The sequence below is a fragment of the Lasioglossum baleicum genome, chromosome 7 (genome assembly GCF_051020765.1).
Source record: "Lasioglossum baleicum chromosome 7, iyLasBale1, whole genome shotgun sequence".
Taxonomy (NCBI): domain Eukaryota; kingdom Metazoa; phylum Arthropoda; class Insecta; order Hymenoptera; family Halictidae; genus Lasioglossum; species Lasioglossum baleicum.
In genome coordinates, this window is record NC_134935.1 from 71,788 (window position 1) to 90,178 (window position 18,391).

Genomic DNA, 18,391 nt, shown 5'->3' on the forward strand with positions numbered 1-18,391 from the left:
CCACACGAGAAGAAGAAATAGATTTAAGGCACGACGAGAAACTATGGAGAGAAGCGATGCAAAGGGAACTAGAAGTAATAGATAAGAAGAACACATGGGAAGAAGTTAAAATAGAAAGCTGCAAGGAAAATGAAGTATTAGATACCAGATGGACGTACTCATTCAAACCACTGGAAAAGGAAAGAATAAACCAATACAAAGCAAGATTAGTGGTTGACTTCCGTTTCCGGTTGTGTGAGAGATTGTGGTAGGTAATTAGCTGTGCGTGATTTTGGTGTGCTAGAGTGGAGTGGAAAGAAGTGCGAGTGCTGAAAACTGCTGAGAGGGGTTAGGAGATCTAGGGATAGGTGGGAGAGAAAGGGATAAGGGTGTGGGAGTGAGAGAAAAAGCAATAGGAAAGGGATAAGTGAACGGAGAGAATAGGTTAGGTTGGCGTGGAGATAGACAGGTGGGCGCGGGAAAAGAGAGTAGGAGGAAGGTGGCGCGATCTGGAGAGAGAAAAGTAAAATAGGTGACAGGTAGAGTAAGAAGCGGGAACTTTTGAAAAGAAGTAAGAGGGAAAAAGTTGAAAGTGTAGGAAAATGGGCGAGAGAAGAGGGGTAGAAAAGGGGATAGAGAGGGAGGAAGCGAAGGGTAGATTGGGGATGATCATGAGGGATGGTAATATAGAGCGGTGGTTCAGCTCTGAAAGTGTGGACTCCGTGGGGAGGAAAAGGGGGTTTGAGAACGTAGAGGAAGGGGAGGAGGATGTTAACGCAATTTTTAAAAAAAGCGATAATACGAGGAGGTCTCCGCAAAAAGATAACAGGGGCGAGGGAGGAAATTATAAAGAAATGGAAGAAATGTTTAGAGGGCTAATGGGGGAGGTGAGGAGGATGAGGGATGAGATGAGGGGGGAAAGGGAGGAAGGGAAATTGTTAATAGATGAATGGAGGAGGGAAAGGGAAAAATGGAGGGAAGAGAGGAGGGAGGAAGAACTAAATAGGGAAAGGATGAGGAATTGGTTAGAAGGCTTAGAGGGAAGGGTAGTAAAGGTAGAGGGGAGAATAGAGGAGCTAGTGAGGGAGGAGGGGGAAGGGGGTAGGAGGGAAAAAGCAGATATGAGAATAGATCGTATAGAGGGAAAATTGGGAAAAGTGGAGGAATGGATAGGGGAAAAGGAAAGGGGGGGAAAAGAGGCGGGGGAGTATGGGGCAAGGGGAGAAATAAGTATAGATGAGAATAGGAAAAGATTAAGGTTATTAGAAATTAAGCAGGACAAGAGGGATAGAGAGGAGAAGAAGAATAATATAGTAATAAGGAGGATAAAGGTGGAGGGTAGGGATATAAAAGTAGAGGTTAAAAGACTGTGGGAAAAGATGGAGTTGAAAGAAGAGGGTATTAATGAAATTAGGAAGATAGGGAAAGTAGGTAAAGACGGGAGGGGAATGGTTCTGGTGAAGCTGTCAAGTAGGGAAACTAAAAGAAGGGTAATGGAGGGGAAGAAAAAGCTTAGGGGGCAAGAGGAAAGGGTAGAGGACGATTTGACAGAAGAGGAGAGGAGGGCAAGGTGGAAAATTGAAAGGGCAGCTGAGAAAGAAAGGAGGGAGGGAAAAAATGTTCAGATAGGATACATGAAGTTATGGGTAAATGGGAAGGTGAAAAGGTGGGATGAGCTTGAGGAAAAATTGATAGAGGGGCAGGGAAACGAATAGGGAAGGAATCAGGGGAGGGTGGGGATAAGAAGAAGAGGGAAGGGCATAAGATTAGTTTCTGGAATGTGGCAGGGCTGTTAAATAAAAATAAGGAGTTTTGGAAAGGGATTGAAGATTGGGATGTAGTAGTTTTGATGGAGACGTGGCTGGAAGAGAAGGGGTGGGATAAAATCAGGGATAGGCTCACAAAAGGGTATGTGTGGGAGGCTCAATGGGCAAAAAGGGAGGAAAAGAAGGGAAGGGCAAAAGGGGGTATGGTAGTAGGTGTGAGGAAGGAATTAGAAATAGAAGGGGGGGACAAAAAAGGAAGTGAGGGGATTATGTCGGTGAAGGTGAGGTTAGAGGGGTGTTGGTGGAGGGTGGTGGGGGTATATGTAAATGGGGATTTAGACAAGAAGCTAGATGAGATGGGGGAATGGGTAGAGGCTAGAGAAAAAGGGGTAAGGGTGATTGTAGGGGGGGATTTCAATGCAAGAACGGGAAGGGAAGGGGGAGAGGTCATAGAAGAAGGAGGGGGGAGAGGGTTAAGAAGTTCTAAGGACCTAATAGTTAATGGGGATGGGAGGAGATTGTGTAACTACATAGGAGAAAGGGGGTGGGGAATTATGAACGGGAATATAAAGGGGGATGAGGAAGGGGAGTGGACGTACGTAGGGGCGAGAGGGAACTCGGTGATTGACTACGTGCTGGGGAATGAGGATACAAGGGAAGGTGTGGGAAAGGTAGAGATTGGGGATAAGATAGACTCAGACCATATGCCCGTAATAGTATGGGTAAAGGGGGAGATGGGAGGGAAAAAAGGGAGGAAGGGAGGAGGGAAAAGAAGAATGGTGGGGAGGTGGTCGGAAGAAGCAGGGGAGGAATTTAGGGAAAAATTTGCAGCTAGAGCAAGTGGAGGGGATGGCTTGCAGGAAGACTGGGAAGGGCTGAAAGGGAAAATATTGGAAGCTATAGGGGAAATGGGGAAAAATGAAAAAATAAAGAGAAAAGGATGGTGGGATGAGGAATGTAGAGTAGGAAAACAGTTAGCGAGGGAGGAGTTAAGAAAGTGGAGAAAGGAAGGAGGGGATGGATTAGCCTTTAGGGAGAAGAAAAGGGAATACCAGAAATTGTGCGAGGAGAGGAAGAAAAAAGAGAGAGAAAAATGGGAAAAAGAAGTAGAGGGGATAAAAACGGAGAGTCAGGTGTGGAAGGTTGTAAGTAGGGAAAGAAAAAGAAGATCGAGGATAGACGAAAGAATAAGGATGGAAGAGTGGGAACAATATTTTAGGGATTTGCTGGGAGGGGTAGAAGGGAGGGTGGGAAAGTTAGGAAAAAGTAGAAGAGAGGGGGATGGAGAGAAAGATTTAGAAATAGGGGAAATCATAAGGGTGGTAAAAGGGCTGAAGGATGGGAAAGCGGCGGGTGGAGACGGGATTCCAAATGAGATATGGAAGCATGGGGGATCCGAAGTGCAGGAGGAGCTATGGAGGATCTGCAATAGGGTGTGGAGGGGAGGGGGTTGGCCGGAGGATTGGGCGGAGGGGGTGGTGGTTCCAATCGCAAAAAAAGGGGATAGTAGAAAGGTGGGGAACTATAGAGGAGTAACATTGACGCAGACAGCATATAAGATTTACGCGGCAGTATTAGCGGAGAGGGTGAGGGAGGAAGTGGAGAGAAAGGGGCTGTTGCCGGCAAGCCAAACAGGATTTAGAAAAGGCCTAGGGTGTATAGATAACATCTATGTGTTAAACTATCTTATAAACAGGCAGGTGAGGAGGAAAGAAAGGAGGCTAGTAATTATGTTTGTAGATCTGAAGGCGGCGTTTGACTCGGTAGACAGGGAAGTATTAGTAGAAGCGATGAGGAAAAGGGGAGTGAGGGAAGGGCTAGTGGAAAGATGTGAGGAGGTTTTGAGAGAAACAAAAAGTAAAATAAGAGTGGGGGAAGAAGAAGGGGAATGTTTCTGGACAGAAAGAGGGGTTAGGCAGGGCTGCCCACTAAGCCCCTTGTTATTCACATTAATGCTGGCGGATATAGATGAGGAGCTTGAGAGGGGAGGTTGGGGAGGGGTCAAAGTGGGGGGAAGAAAGATTCGTACGCTATCATATGCAGACGATATAGCCATGTTAGCAGAGGAGGAGGACGGGATGAGGGGAATGATGGGGGTATTAGAAAGGTACCTAGAGGGGAAAAAGCTACAACTTAACGCGGAAAAGTCAAAGGTGATGAGGTGTAGGGTGGGAGGGGGGAGATGGAAGAAGGTTTCATGGAGGTGGAAAGGGAAGGTAATTGAGGAAGTAGGGGAGTACAATTATTTAGGGTACACGATCACGAGGGATGGGGGGCAGAAGGCGCATGTACAGGATAGATTAAGAAAGGGGGCGGCGGTTATGGGACAGGTCTGGGGGATAGGGAAGAGGAAGTTTGGTAAAGATTGGGGTAGAAGAGTGTGGCTGTTTGACAAACTGGTATGGTCGGTAGTTAGCTACGGAGTAGAAATATGGGGTTGGAAAGAGAGAGAAGGAATAGAGAAGCTACAGGAAAGGTATTTGAAATGGGTTTTAGGGGTAGGTAGGTTTACACCAGGATATATGGTTAGGGAAGAGTTACAAAGGGAATTGTTGAGGGGGAGGGCTGGGTTAAGGGCATGGGGGTATGAGAAGAAGTTAGGGGAGGGTAAAGGGGGGGAGTTAGCACGGTTATGTTGGGAAGAGATAAGGAGGAGGGATGGGAGGGAAGGGATAAGGACTGGGTGGGAAAGGGAGAGAGAGGAATTTATAAGGGGGCAAGGGTGGTCGTTGGAGGAATGGAATGAAATAGTAGAGGGGAGGAATGAGTCAGTTAGTGGAGAGATAATAAAAAGAGAGGGGAAAAGGCAAAGAAAGGATAGGTGGGAGAAAATAGAAAACTCGAAGTCAAACAAGTGGTATGGGAGGGTAAAGGGGGAGGCGCTGCCGGGGTATTTAAAGAAAGGGTGGGGTGAGAGTAGGTGGCAGAGGGTGGCAAGGTACAGGTTAGGGAATGAGATGATGGGTGAGAGATATTGGATGGATGAAGACAGGAGAAAATGTAGAGTGTGTGGATGGGAAAACGAAACGTGGGAGCATGTGTGGGAAGTATGTATGAGGATGGATGACAGCAAAGGATGGCAGGAGAGTATGTGGGAAATGTTGGAAGATGAAGGAGGAGGGGAGGAATGGATGAGGATGATAGATGATTGGAGAATGGGAATGAATGAGAAGAGTGGGAGTGGAAGTGAGCAACCGGGAAAGGGAGTCCACGGCTAGGGAAGGGGGGTTGAGAAGGGCTACGGGAATCGAGGTGCTGGGGGAAAAAGGGGTGAGTTAGCAAATATGCTAGCTCAATGTAAGCGTGTCTCTCTCTCTCTCTCTAGAGTAATTTAGGTTAAGATTAGTTGATAAGTTAGATTTAAGTAATTAGTAATTAAGTATTAAGTTTGTATGAGAGTTGTGATAAAGGAGGCAGTATGTTAATTTGTAACCCCAAGGGGATCAAATAAAGTTATTATATACAAGATTAGTGGTTAGAGGATTTGCACAACAAAAGTCATTCAACTACGATGAAACTTACGCACCAGTCGCAAAAATGTCCACCATTAGAACTTTATTAGCAGTAGGGAATCAATACAAATATTACTTCAAACAACTAGACGTCACAAGCGCGTTTCTAAATAGTAAAATAAGCGAAGATGTATATATATATCCACCATATGGCGTGAAGTGTAAAGATGGATATATATTAAAGTTAAAGAAATCACTCTATGGATTGAAACAAGCATCGAGATGTTGGAACAATGAGATTAACGAATATTTACTAAAGATAGGGTTTAACAGATCGGACAGTGACTATTGTTTGTACACTAGAGGATTCGACAAAGATGTCGTACACTTACTAATATATGTAGATGATATTCTATTAGCAGGTCCGAATATGAACTTATTGAACATATGTAAAACAGAGTTAACGAAAATGTGTGAGATAAAAGACAAAGGTGAAATTAAAAACTTTCTTGGCTTAGAGATAGAGATAGATAGAGGTGAGGGCATATTGAAACTAGGTCAAACGCGTTATATCTTAAGTATGTTGAAAAGGTTTAATTTTGAAGATGCGAAAATGCGTGCGTTACCAATCGATCAAAAATTAAGAATATCTAGGACTCAACAGAGTGACAATGTAGAAGATAAGCCAGTAAAAGAACTAATTGGGTGTCTGATGTATCTCATGTTGGGATCAAGACCTAATATTAGCTTCGCAGTAAACTACTTGAGCAGATATCAAGACAAAGCAAATATTGAAACTTGGCTGTATTTAAAAGGAGTACTAAGGTATCTAAGGGGTTCAACAAATTTGAAGTTAATATATAATAGAAACCATACAGAGACGCCACTGATGAGTTACGTAGACTCTGACTGGGGTGGAGACGTAATCGACAGAAAATCAACCACCGGATATCTGTTTAAAGTATTTGGAAATGTAGTGAGTTGGGTAACAAGGAAGCAAAAGACAGTAGCCTTGTCATCCACGGAGGCGGAATTAATAGCATTATGTAATGCAGTCCAAGATGGAATGTGGCTTAAAAAAATGTTAAAAGATTTACACGTTAGCGTTAAGAGTATAATCGTGTTTGAAGATAATCAAGGGTGCATAGCTTTGGCAAAGAATCCAGAAAACAATAGAAGGGTAAAGCATATCGACTTGAAATATAACTTCATCCACGATGCGTTGAAAAGTGAGACAATTAAAATTCAATATATGAGTACGAAAGGTCAGCAAGCTGACATTCTAACTAAAGCGCTACCGAATAGTCAATTCCATAAGCTGAGAAACGATTTGGGAATGATAGAGGCTGATAGCTAGAGAGGGCGTAATAATGTACTGCGTGTATTGGTGAAATGTATGATGTATGTTCACAATGGTAAATTATTAAGAGAGGGTGTTAAAGTACTAATAATTTACCACTGTCGGTATGGAAGGATGATTGAGGTAACGGCCACCAGATGCAAGATAGTCGCTGGTAGTCGTCTACGAGAGTTGAAAGGAAACGGTCGCAAATGTGTAGAGAGAGGTTAAGAAGCGTGGTATTGTACGCAGTGTTAATAAATGGTATTATACGAGAATAGATACAAATATATTATAGTTCTACATCAAGAAATATAGTTGAGGATTGATTATTGAATATTCGCCCAGCAAGTTTAACTAATAATTATAACAGCATAAAGTCTAGGAAGTCTAATACACACACAAGCAGTCTAGGAAAACTACTACAAATACTACAATAAATAAAATCTATCATTTAATTTTCGTTTATATTATTTCGTTCTCCCTCCTTGCATGTGTACAAAATAAGTAAAAAGGAAGAAAGTGCCCTGTAAAACTAACGGTATTCGGCACATTAGTGCGACTGCGCTGCCCTCTTAAAACGGCCCGGTCGGCCAGGATTGTGGCGAGGGTGACTTGTGCCAAGATCGTGTCGAGGGAAGACTACGAGCCCTCACGCGCATTTGTGGCGTGGACAGAATCAAGAATTTTTGCTGTCTGAGAATGTTTGGTGTGGTATTTTAAATGGTCACTTAATCGGACCATATTTCTTCGAAGAAAATTTGACAACTGCTCGATATCTGAACTTTTTGGAAGAAAAACTTCCACACTTATTGCAAGACATTTCACTGAACATTAGGAACGATATGTACCTTCAACAAGACGGGTGTCCTGCCCACAATGCTATTATAATTAGGGAATATCTTAATAAGACGTTTAGAAATCGTTGGATAGGAACGTATGGTCCAATTCGTTGGCTTCCAGATCTGTCTCCGTTGGATTTTTATCTTTGGGGATATCTGCAATCTGTTGTATACGATACAGCAATCAATAATGTTCAGGAACTTCGAAATCGCATAACAACTGCATGTAATAACATAAACCGACACGCCCTAATTATGGCAACAACGAAAAATCTAATACAAACAGCGGAGTTCTGTATCATAGAAGGTGGATCGCAGTTCGAACATCTAATGTAACTTGATTTATATTGTAAGAAATAATTCTTCATTAAAATTACGTTTGCACAAAATTTTCAAGTTTGAGGTCATTTCAAGGTCATAGTATAGTATACTGTTAAATTCGTTTCCACGTCAGAAACAATCCTATGATGTCCAAAACATATAGTGCCATTTAAAAAAGTCAAGGTGACCTTTACTTTTTTACGTAGAAACATTTTTTCAGATTTAAGAATATGCGAACATGTAGCTCATCAAGTACTGAGAAACTTTTGTCTAAAACATTTTTTAATTGCACTACTAGAAATGCCTAAAAAATGGTGACATAACTTAACGGATACACCCTGTATACACTTTGGAATTAGGTCACAGAATGGAAGAAAAGAATTATGAAATCTTACAATACGCAGGTGATATCGCAATAATAATTACATGTAATAATATGAAGGAAGCTGAATGCAATACAACAAAAGCTATGCAAACTCTTACTGAAAAGCTAAGGGAAATTCAACTGGAAATCTCTGAAGACAAAACTCAAATTCTATACTACAGAAAACATACCCGCAGGAGAAATAAATTCATAATAAAGAGGGGAGAATTTATAATAGAAGAATCAGAAACAGCCAAATTTTTAGGCATAACACTGGACAACAAACTGAAGTTCAATCATCAGGTAGAAGAAACGGAAAAAAGTATAAAAAAGACTAAGTATGTTAAGATATATTGCACATATAAAAAATGGGGCATCCCCAAACATTATGATCCATCTTTATAAAAGCCTCGTAAGATCAGTTCTGGAATATGCCATACCAGTTTATTACAGCCCAGCAAACAAGGCCATGGAAAGATACCAGAAAATCTAAAACGAAGGAATAAGAATAGCTATGGGCTATAGGAACTCCACTCCGACAAATGTCATGGCAGTGGAAGCTGGCATAATGTCATTAGAGGAGAGGGTTAACCTACTAGCGGAAAAATACATCCTGAAACAGAGATCAAAAACTGTTAGCAAAGTTATGGAGCATTTAAACAGCCAAGTTATTAGTGTAGACGGAACGAATAACCAGGAAGGAGAGAATATTATATTAAACAACAAACAACCCTGGTTAGAAACAATGACGATGGAAGATATAATAAAGAAAACCGATATGTGGGAAGAAGAAAACGACATACAGGATTTGAAAAAAATAAAGTGGGAAGATCTAATAGACTTTGAATCAGGTGCTATAAGACAATACTACGTCTACGTCTTTAACGATGATACCCTCGTAAGCATGATTAAAGAAAAACTCAGGATCACAGACTCCAACCCAATTCAAATATATACGGATGGATCCAAAAAGAAAGATAGTATTTCAAACGGAGCAGGTATTGCAATCAAAAAAGATTATAACTGGGAAGAGGAGGGATTCAGTATAAATAAAATAGCAACCATTTACACAACAGAGTGCATTGTCATAAGCAAAGCAATAGATATGGCAGAAGAAAAGTATACAGATACAATGGACAAGATAATCATCTTAACAGACTCTGAGAGTGCCCTGAGAGGCCTGCAAGGCATTTCATCGGACAAATCAGTCAATCCGTGGATCATAAGGATTGCTAAGCAAGTTTTAAACATTAATGCAAAGGGAGATAAAACAATTACTTTTGCATGGATTCCAGCACACGTTGGAATTGAAGGCAACGAAAGAGCTGATACTATAGCAAAAGAAAGAACGAGATATGATTCAGATGATAATATCAAAATCCCTATATATATATATATATATTGTATATATACAGAAGATATAAATAACCATATTACAGACAATAGGTGGCAAAAGTCAGATTGGAGACATATAAGAGAAGGTACATATAAAGGAAAAAAACCAACATAGGAAAAAGAAAGCCATGGTTCGACGCCATAAAGAATATAGAATATAGGAAGACGATCCATAAAAACACGCTGAGTAGGATCAGATCAGATCAGATCCAACCACTACAACTTAGCAAGTTCTCTAGCTATGAAAAATTATATAAACTATACAACATGTCAATGTGGACATGAAAGTGAAGATATAGATCATATAATATGGAACTGTCCTATAAACGCAGGGAAAAGAGGAAAGTTAATGAGAACCTTCGCCAAAAAGGATATAGAGCTAAAAGAGGAGGTTTTCAACATATTAAAAAAGAAGGATGATTCCATCCTAAGGGCAATAGCAATATTTTTAATACAAATAGATAGATCAATTTAAACAAAACTCTACAGAAATAAATAGTACAAACTAAAAGAAAGAAATAGTACAAATTAGTTCAGAACATTAGTCATATCAATATATATTTTGTATGTGTTTATGGATTTGTACAGTTTAATAATGTTGATTACTGAATATATTATCCCAACAAAAATATTCTGTAAACAGGAGCCAAGTTCTTATGGCCGTAAAAAGTTGTGAGATCAAACAAAATACGGCCAAGTTCGCTAGCTTAGAAATACCTCATGGAATACTGAAAGAAGCGTTTGTAAAAATTAGTTAAAAAGAACGTTATTTAATTTTTAATGAGTTACATGGTGGGCTAAATTATTCAAACTTGGCCGCTACCTAAGACCTTTTATGGTCATTGGTTTAAAAAGTAACGGCCAAGTTCGTTAGCTTAAAAATACCTATTGCAATATTGAAAAAAGCGTTTGCAAAATTAGTTAAAAAGAACGCTTTATAATTTTTATAGAGTCACATGGTGGGCTAAATTATTCAAACTTGGCCGCTACCTAAGACCTTTTATGGTCATTGGTTTAAAAACTAACGGCCAAGTTCGTTAGCTTAGAAATACCTATTGCAATATTGAAAAAAGCGTTTGCAAAATTAGTTAAAAAGAACGCTATATAATTTTTATAGAGTCACATGGTGGGCTAAATTATTCAAACTTGGCCGCTACCTAACACCTTTTATGGTCATTGGTTTAAAAAGTAACGGCCAAGTTTGAATAATTTAGCCCACCATGTGACTCTATAAAAATTATATAGCGTTCTTTTTAACTAATTTTGCAAACGCTTTTTTCAATATTGCAATAGGTATTTCTAAGCTAACGAACTTGGCCGTTACTTTTTAAACCAATGACCATAAAAGGTCTTAGGTAGCGGCCAAGTTTGAATAATTTAGCCCACCATGTAACTCATTAAATATTAAATAGCGTTCTTTTTAACTAATTTTTACAAACGCTTCTTTCAGTATTCCAAGAGGTATTTCTAAGCTAACGAACTTGGCCGTATTTTGTTTGATCTCACAACTTTTTACGGCCATAAGAACTTGGCTCCTGTTTACAGAATGTTTTTGTTGGGATTTCATCACTTTTTGTTGAAATTTCATCAATTCCCAACCAGCACACATCGTCTCATAGATGTCTGTTTCATGTCGTCGTCCCGTCTGAACGTCTATGTCCCAAAGATACGTCTTCTAGTCGTCAAAAAGATGTCTTTATGGAGACGTTGTTTTCACAGCAGAGGGTGAACGTCTTTCAGCTGTCTCATTTCAGTCGTAAAAGCAACGTCTCCATAAAGGATATCTTTTTGGCGACTGAGAGACATTTTCCGGAGACGTTGTTTTTCCTACGCCGCCGGTAAAGAGTGGGGTGGAGTAGGGGGATACAGCTTCTAAGGAAGAACTTTTTTCTGTACACTTTTTCGAAAAAAGAGCTCTGCATGCTAATCCGCAATAATACAGAGAGTATTTCAACGCAAAGAGCATTTGGAAAAAGTGTACAGAAAAAAAGTTCTTCCATAAAAACGTACACTTTTGTTGTTTACAAAGTTCCAAGAGCCAAATTGCAAAAAAGGGCTCTGTACGGGACCCCGCAATAATGCAGAGAATATTTCAACACAAAGAGCATAAAAAAATATTGCTTCTTCGCGACATGCGGCTTACCCGCGTGATCGAAAAAATTAAGCTGTTTCATATATTCTCTGTCAGTGCTTTCCTGCGAGAAACATATCTGCTTCTCTGTCTTCGTAGTTCACCCCGAGTGGCGCTGTTGAAGTTACTATTTCTGGTCCGGCGCACATGGTCGACACCAGTGCTGCCAGATGGTTGTGAGATCGCAACCAGGTACTCTCCTACTTTTCCCCTTCCACTATCCTATTCCATCGCTTTAGGATTGAGTGGGGCAAATGGGAGACACGTTGCGCGTGCGCGATGGGGACGCAACGATGACAGATGAGATGACATGACATTTCGCAGGTTTTAGGTTATTGCCGCGTATCGTATCGTACTCGTGTACATATACGTACTTAATGAAATAAATCATATGGTTCGTTCTAAATAGACATTCTTTATTATAAATAAAATTAATTGTAACATGTGAGAGTTTCAGTCGTGAAGCGAAGTATGAATGCTTTCTTTTATATGTACAATTGAAAAAATTTTGGAATCTGTATGTATGTAGTACTGAGTTACATTCCAGTAAAATCAATAAATCATAATATATTTTAACACTGTTAACCCTCATACGCTTCTCAAAAATAGTTGCATAAAAGAGACTGGGATAATAAATTCACTCATTTTTCTTCTACACGATAAATTGACAAATTATGTTTTATTTGTAACGTTATATTTTAAAGAAATACAATAATTACATAGTATGTGAAATAAGTAAATGGGTGAATTTTACGCGGCAATAACCTAAAACCTGCGAAATGTCATGCCATTGTTGCGTCTCCATCGCGCACGCGCAACATCTCCCATTTGCCTCACTCAATCCCTGTCGCACACGCGCAACGTGTCACATATTACTCTGGTCATCAGAGAGGGGGTACCTCATATCGGCGTGATTCCCCTCATCTGGCAGCACTGGTCGACACCCCCTGGTCGGTTTAGAGAAGTGTCTAATTGTATTAGTGTATTGTAATAGTGATAATTTATCCGACGAGTGTATATTTACAAAAGTAAGTACTTCCATTGCTGTTATTTGTTACCGTTAGTGTTTTTTGCTGATGCCCTTCCGCTATATTCGAAGTTTACTATTGGGTTGGCAAGAAAGTCAAAGAAAGTATTTACTTTCGGTATTGTAAGGGGGTAGACTGCTTTTTCCAGGATTGCAAGGGTGCGGGATTGCAATTGATTGCAATCCTGGAAACGAGTCTACCGCCCTAATGTGTAAATAAGTGTGAAGTCAAAAAATGAACAAAAATTGGTCATATTTCCATTCCTTCATTCTATTTGCTATTTTTCTAAATATATTCTCTAATTAATTATATTTACGTCGTAATTACATATATGTTTAAATTAGTCTCTAAATTTTACCATACTTTTCAATTCTTAGAATATATACACACAAATGGAGATGCCTACAAATACATGGACCGTTGTCCAATTTTTGGCGGACGGAACGGTAGAAGCAGTGCCAAATAGTTGGCTGGAAGGCGACAAATGTTATTGGCCACCGGTACACAAATCAAAATTGAGCAACGCAATCCAACAATGTGAACTGCCTCAACCTTCGTGGGAGTACTTTTCTGTAAAGATCTTCAAAAACAGTACCTTTGGTAAGTTAAAGTAGTTACACACCATACATGTACAATTAAATTAATAATTATATAATGCTTCTAGACGACTACACGAAGGCTAGAAGAAAAGCAAAGGAGGCCGAAGAGACCAGCGACTTGTTTAATAAATACACTTAAAATTATACTGACATTTATCTTTCATTTTCATTAAATTAGCAGAATGTGATATGCTACATAACAATTTTTTATTTTAGGCAGCAGAAGTGCACAATACGGAGGGCACAACAGCTACAACTTCGCCAGGAAAGTCTAGGTATCATTATGACTGACGTGCTGGCATGGCGGTCTGCTATAGCTGATTGGGCCGAAAGGGCAAAAAACCGTTTGCAAATTATCGAACGGCCAGCCTTGTTATATGTAATTATCACCCTTATTTTAATATTATTATTATAATGATTATTCATGTGCAAATTAATAAACAAAGATATTCTTATTCAAGGTGCAGCGGAGAAAGCCAAAGTGGACGGCAGCTGCAAGAAACATGAACAAAGCGAGTGTGACCAAGTGATTTTAATTTCAATATATCTGTGGTTATCAGGAAGAACGCCGCATGTCACATATACTTTCACTTTCGATCGCTAATACTTTGACATAGGAGGTTGGTTAAATTGCATTGTTGTCTGAGCCTTCCAAACGTGTTTCCATGACTTTTTTTCTGGTAAATATGTACAGTAGCGGACAAAAGTGTAAGACCGCTCTAAAGAAGACGATAACTTTTTTAATATTTTACTATACGATTTGAACTTTTTTGGGAAACTAGAGCAATTAGTTTACTAAAGGACGCGAAAAGAAATTTTTTCAAAAATTGCAATTGATCGGAATTGTTGAAAAAATACTAAAAGTTGATTGTTTATTTAAACATATCCTGAAAATTTCGTCAAAATCGGTCGACGTTGCAATGAGCTACAAACGTTTAAAGATGGTAAACATTGCAGATTTTCGGCAATAAATCGTGAAAATCTGCAATTTCTACCATCTTTAAACGTTTGTAGCTCATTGCAACGTCGACCGATTTTTACGAAATTTTCAGGATATGTTTGATTGACACAGATCTACACAAAACGTGTTTTTTAAATTTTCAATATAGGCCCACATAAAATAATTAAAAAATCAACTTTTAGTATTTTTTCAACAATTCCGATCAATTGCAATTTTTGAAAAAATTTCTTTTCACATCCTTTAGTAAACTAATTGCTCTAGCTTCCCAAAAAAGTTCAAATCGTATAGTACAATATTAAAAAAGTTATCGTCTTCTTTAGAGCGGTCTTAAACTTTTGTCCGCTACTGTAAATCCTATACTCTAAAGTCTAAAGCTCAATGAATGCATAAACTCGAATTTTTGAAATTGTGACATGCGGCGTTTTTCCTTACAACTACAGACATTATCAGTAATATTTTATTTTCACTTTTATATTTTATTTTAATTTTTATATTTTTTAATTTTAGTATACAGGGTGAGGCGCCAGAAACAGGCCCCCTGAATAAGCATTAATCAGATGTTAGTAGCTTTTTTGTAGATGGACGCGTAAAGGACATGTGAAGGTCAACTTAATTTTTGTAAATGGAATGAGGTATTTTTTAATACATCAATTATGCAGCTGGACATTCATTATAAAAAAGTACTAACCTATGTATGTCGAAAAATTAGTAGTTCAGGGGATATTTCAATTTAAATAACTCTAAAATACCATTACTGTCGTACTAAGACGTTAATGTTTACTTACTTATGTAACGTCTTAGTACGACAGTAATGGTATTTTAGAGTTATTTAAATTGAAATATCTCCTGAACTATTAACTTTTCGACATACATAGGTCCAGCTGCATCATTGATGTATTAAAAAATACCTCATTCCATTTAAAAAAATTAAGTTGACCTTCACATGTCCTTTACGCGTCCACCTGTAAAAAAATAATACACTACATAATGTACCCCTTCAGACCATGCAACTTCTGTATACAAAACTTTTTCGTGCAACGCATACTTTGGAAGTTATTATAGGTGTGCAAGTTGCGTGGACCACCCTGTATACTGATTCTGATGTTTCAACTGTATATTTTATTCAATTTTTATATTTTAATTTAAGTGTATTAATTTTAATGTTTTAAGTGCGTGATATTGTATTTTAATTTTAATACTTTATTTCTAATATATTAATTCTAATGTTTTAAGTGCGTGATATTTTATTCTGAATGTAGTATTTTATTTTACGCATACTTTGGAAGTTATTTATTGGTGTGCAAGTTGCGTGGACCACCCTGTATACTGATTCTGATGTTTCAACTGTATATTTTATTTCAATTTTTATATTTTAATTTAAGTGTATTAATTTTAATGTTTTAAGTGCGTGATATTGTATTTTAATTTTAATACTTTATTTCTAATATATTAATTCTAATGTTTTAAGTGCGTGATATTTTATTCTGAATGTAGTATTTTATTTTACGCATACTTTGGAAGTTATTTATTGGTGTGCAAGTTGCGTGGACCACCCTGTATACTGATTCTGATGTTTCAACTGTATATTTTATTTCAATTTTTATATTTTAATTTAAGTGTATTAATTTTAATGTTTTAAGTGCGTGATATTGTATTTTAATTTTAATACTTTATTTCTAATATATTAATTCTAATGTTTTAAGTGCGTGATATTTTATTCTGAATGTAGTATTTTATTTTACGCATACTTTGGAAGTTATTTATTGGTGTGCAAGTTGCGTGGACCACCCTGTATACTGATTCTGATGTTTCAACTGTATATTTCATTTCAATTTTTATATTTTAATTTAAGTATATTAATTTTAATGTTTTAAGTGCGTGATATTGTATTTTAATTTTAATACTTTATTTCTAATATATATTAGAATTTAATATATTAATTTTAATGTTTTATATATATTATTTTATATATTTTTTTATTTTATAAATAGTACATATATTATTATAATAAACTATTTGTTCGTTTACTTTAAACTATTATCGTAAATTGATTTTTCCCTCCCACTCCCTTTTCGCATAAATACGTCTCTCTAACAAGCTCAAGAGACTTCTGAAAGTCGCCTAAAAGATGCCCGACAGAGTCGTGGAACATGTCTCTACAATGCCTGAAACACGACTAACAGTCATTCTCAAGACCACTTTAAGACAGGCAACTTTGTAACAAACGACCTTCCGGAGCCCTTGTAGAGACTTTCCGGAGACATTCGCAGACATCTTTCAGACATTTGAATGTCTAGCGGCAGACATCTTTCTGCTATCTTTGAGCTGTATCTGTGCTGGTTGGGTTATTAAGTTTATGGTTAAGCCTTTTGAAAATTTCGTTATTTTTGCGGTAGGACGCACCTTTTCCGAGATACAGCCATTTCTTAATTTTTATTATTTTTTTTCGAAAAATCAAAAGACCACATACGTCATGTGGCTGGACATACCCTATATGCCTCGCGTATGTTCTTTCGAAAATTTCGTTATTTTTGCGATAGGACGCACCGTTCCCGAGATGCAGCCATTTTTAAATTTAAAAAAAATTTTCAAAAAATTTTTTTTTTTTGCTTTGGGTTAGGCCTTTTGAAAATTTCGTTGTTTTTGCGGTAGGACGCACCTTTTCCGAGATACAGCCATTTTTTAATTTTTATTATTTTTTTTCGAAAAATCAAAAGACCACATACAGTACTGGACAAAATAAAGTACGCACCTCTAATATTTTTACAATTACGTTTATAACTTCGTAGTTTTTACAGATATAATAATTATGTATTTGCACAAAAAGAAGGTTTCTTAGTCTACTTTTAAACTCAATGAGAAATAATTCCCAAAACCTGAAACATCGTACATTAGTCAAGCCCGTTACGTCTGTTGTCATATTTTCCTTGGACAAAATAAAGTACGCACTAGAGTGTTTATTCACTTTTAGCAATAATGGCATGTAGGATACCTTTCCTTGCAGTTGGAGATAAAAGAATGTTTACAAATAAACGTAGTAATAGAGTTTCAGTTAGCCATCAGTGCTCTTCGAAGCAAGATTGTATCAATCCATTGCGAATAACATGGAAACGAAACAAATTTCCGTACAAATTAGAAAATTAATAGTTGACGACCGGCAAAAGGGTCTCTCCAATAGGAAAATCGGTGAAAAATACAATGTTAGTGAAGCAGCGGTCAGAAAGATCTACAAAAAATTTGTAGAGCTTGGCACAGTAGCCGATAACATCGGTCGCGGACGGAAGAGGAAGACAAATTCAGTCGAGGATCGTAGAATTATCCGGGAGACGAAGAAAAATCCGACTGTTACTAGTCGTGTGATCAAGGAAAATGTGCAACTCAACATTTCTGAACGAACCGTGCGCAGGAGACTTCGGGAAGCTGGGCTGCGGAGCAGTTTTGCACAGCGTCGCCCTTTAATTCGAAAAGTTAATAAATTGAAACGTCTCCAGTTTGCAAAAAAATACGCCGATAAGCCAGTGGACTTCTGGAAAAAGGTTATTTGGAGTGATGAGAGTAAGTATGAACTGTTTGGTCATAAACAACGAACACGGGTTTGGTTGAAGCCCGGCGAAAAGCTTCTGGATAAAAATGTCCAAACAACTGTCAAGCATGGAGGAGGCAGTATTATGGTGTGGGGGTGTTTTGCGTGGTCGGGTGTGGGAAATCTCGTCAAGATCGATGGTATTATGACAGCAGACAAATACATTGACATCCTCAACGAGAATTTAGAAGAGTCTCTGCTAAAGATTGGTCTGGAAGATGACTTTATCTTCCAACAAGATAACGATCCTAAACATACCGCGCATAAAACTGCTGCTTTTTTTCGTGCTTCGAGGATCAAAGTGCTAGATTGGCCAGCACAATCGCCGGATCTAAATCCAATTGAAAATCTGTGGTCCATTTTGGACTAGAAGGTTAATAAGGGTACGGTAACGAACAAATACAAGTTATTCGAAGCTTTGGAAACGGCGTGGGGAAACATCGACGAACAGCACATCCGGAATCTCGTCGAAAGCATGCCTCGGCGTTTGCAAGAGGTCATACGAGCGAAGGGCGGCCATACAAAATACTAGTCCTCAATTAGAACTCAATTTTGGCTCTTATTATCACATGCGTACTTTATTTTGTCCAAAGAAAATATCCTTATAAATGTAACGGACCTGTCTATTGAA

General features: G+C 38.2%; 1 long non-coding RNA gene across 1 annotated transcript; it reads left to right on the plus strand.

Annotated features, from left to right (window-relative positions):
- The first annotated feature begins 11,900 nt into the window (after positions 1-11,900).
- Positions 11,901-16,363, plus strand: LOC143211063 (uncharacterized). Its single transcript, XR_013009379.1, has 4 exons — positions 11,901-12,617; positions 12,995-13,217; positions 13,282-13,595; positions 13,678-16,363. It is a non-coding gene; the product is annotated as an uncharacterized LOC143211063 (long non-coding RNA).
- The last annotated feature ends 2,028 nt before the right edge of the window (positions 16,364-18,391 follow it).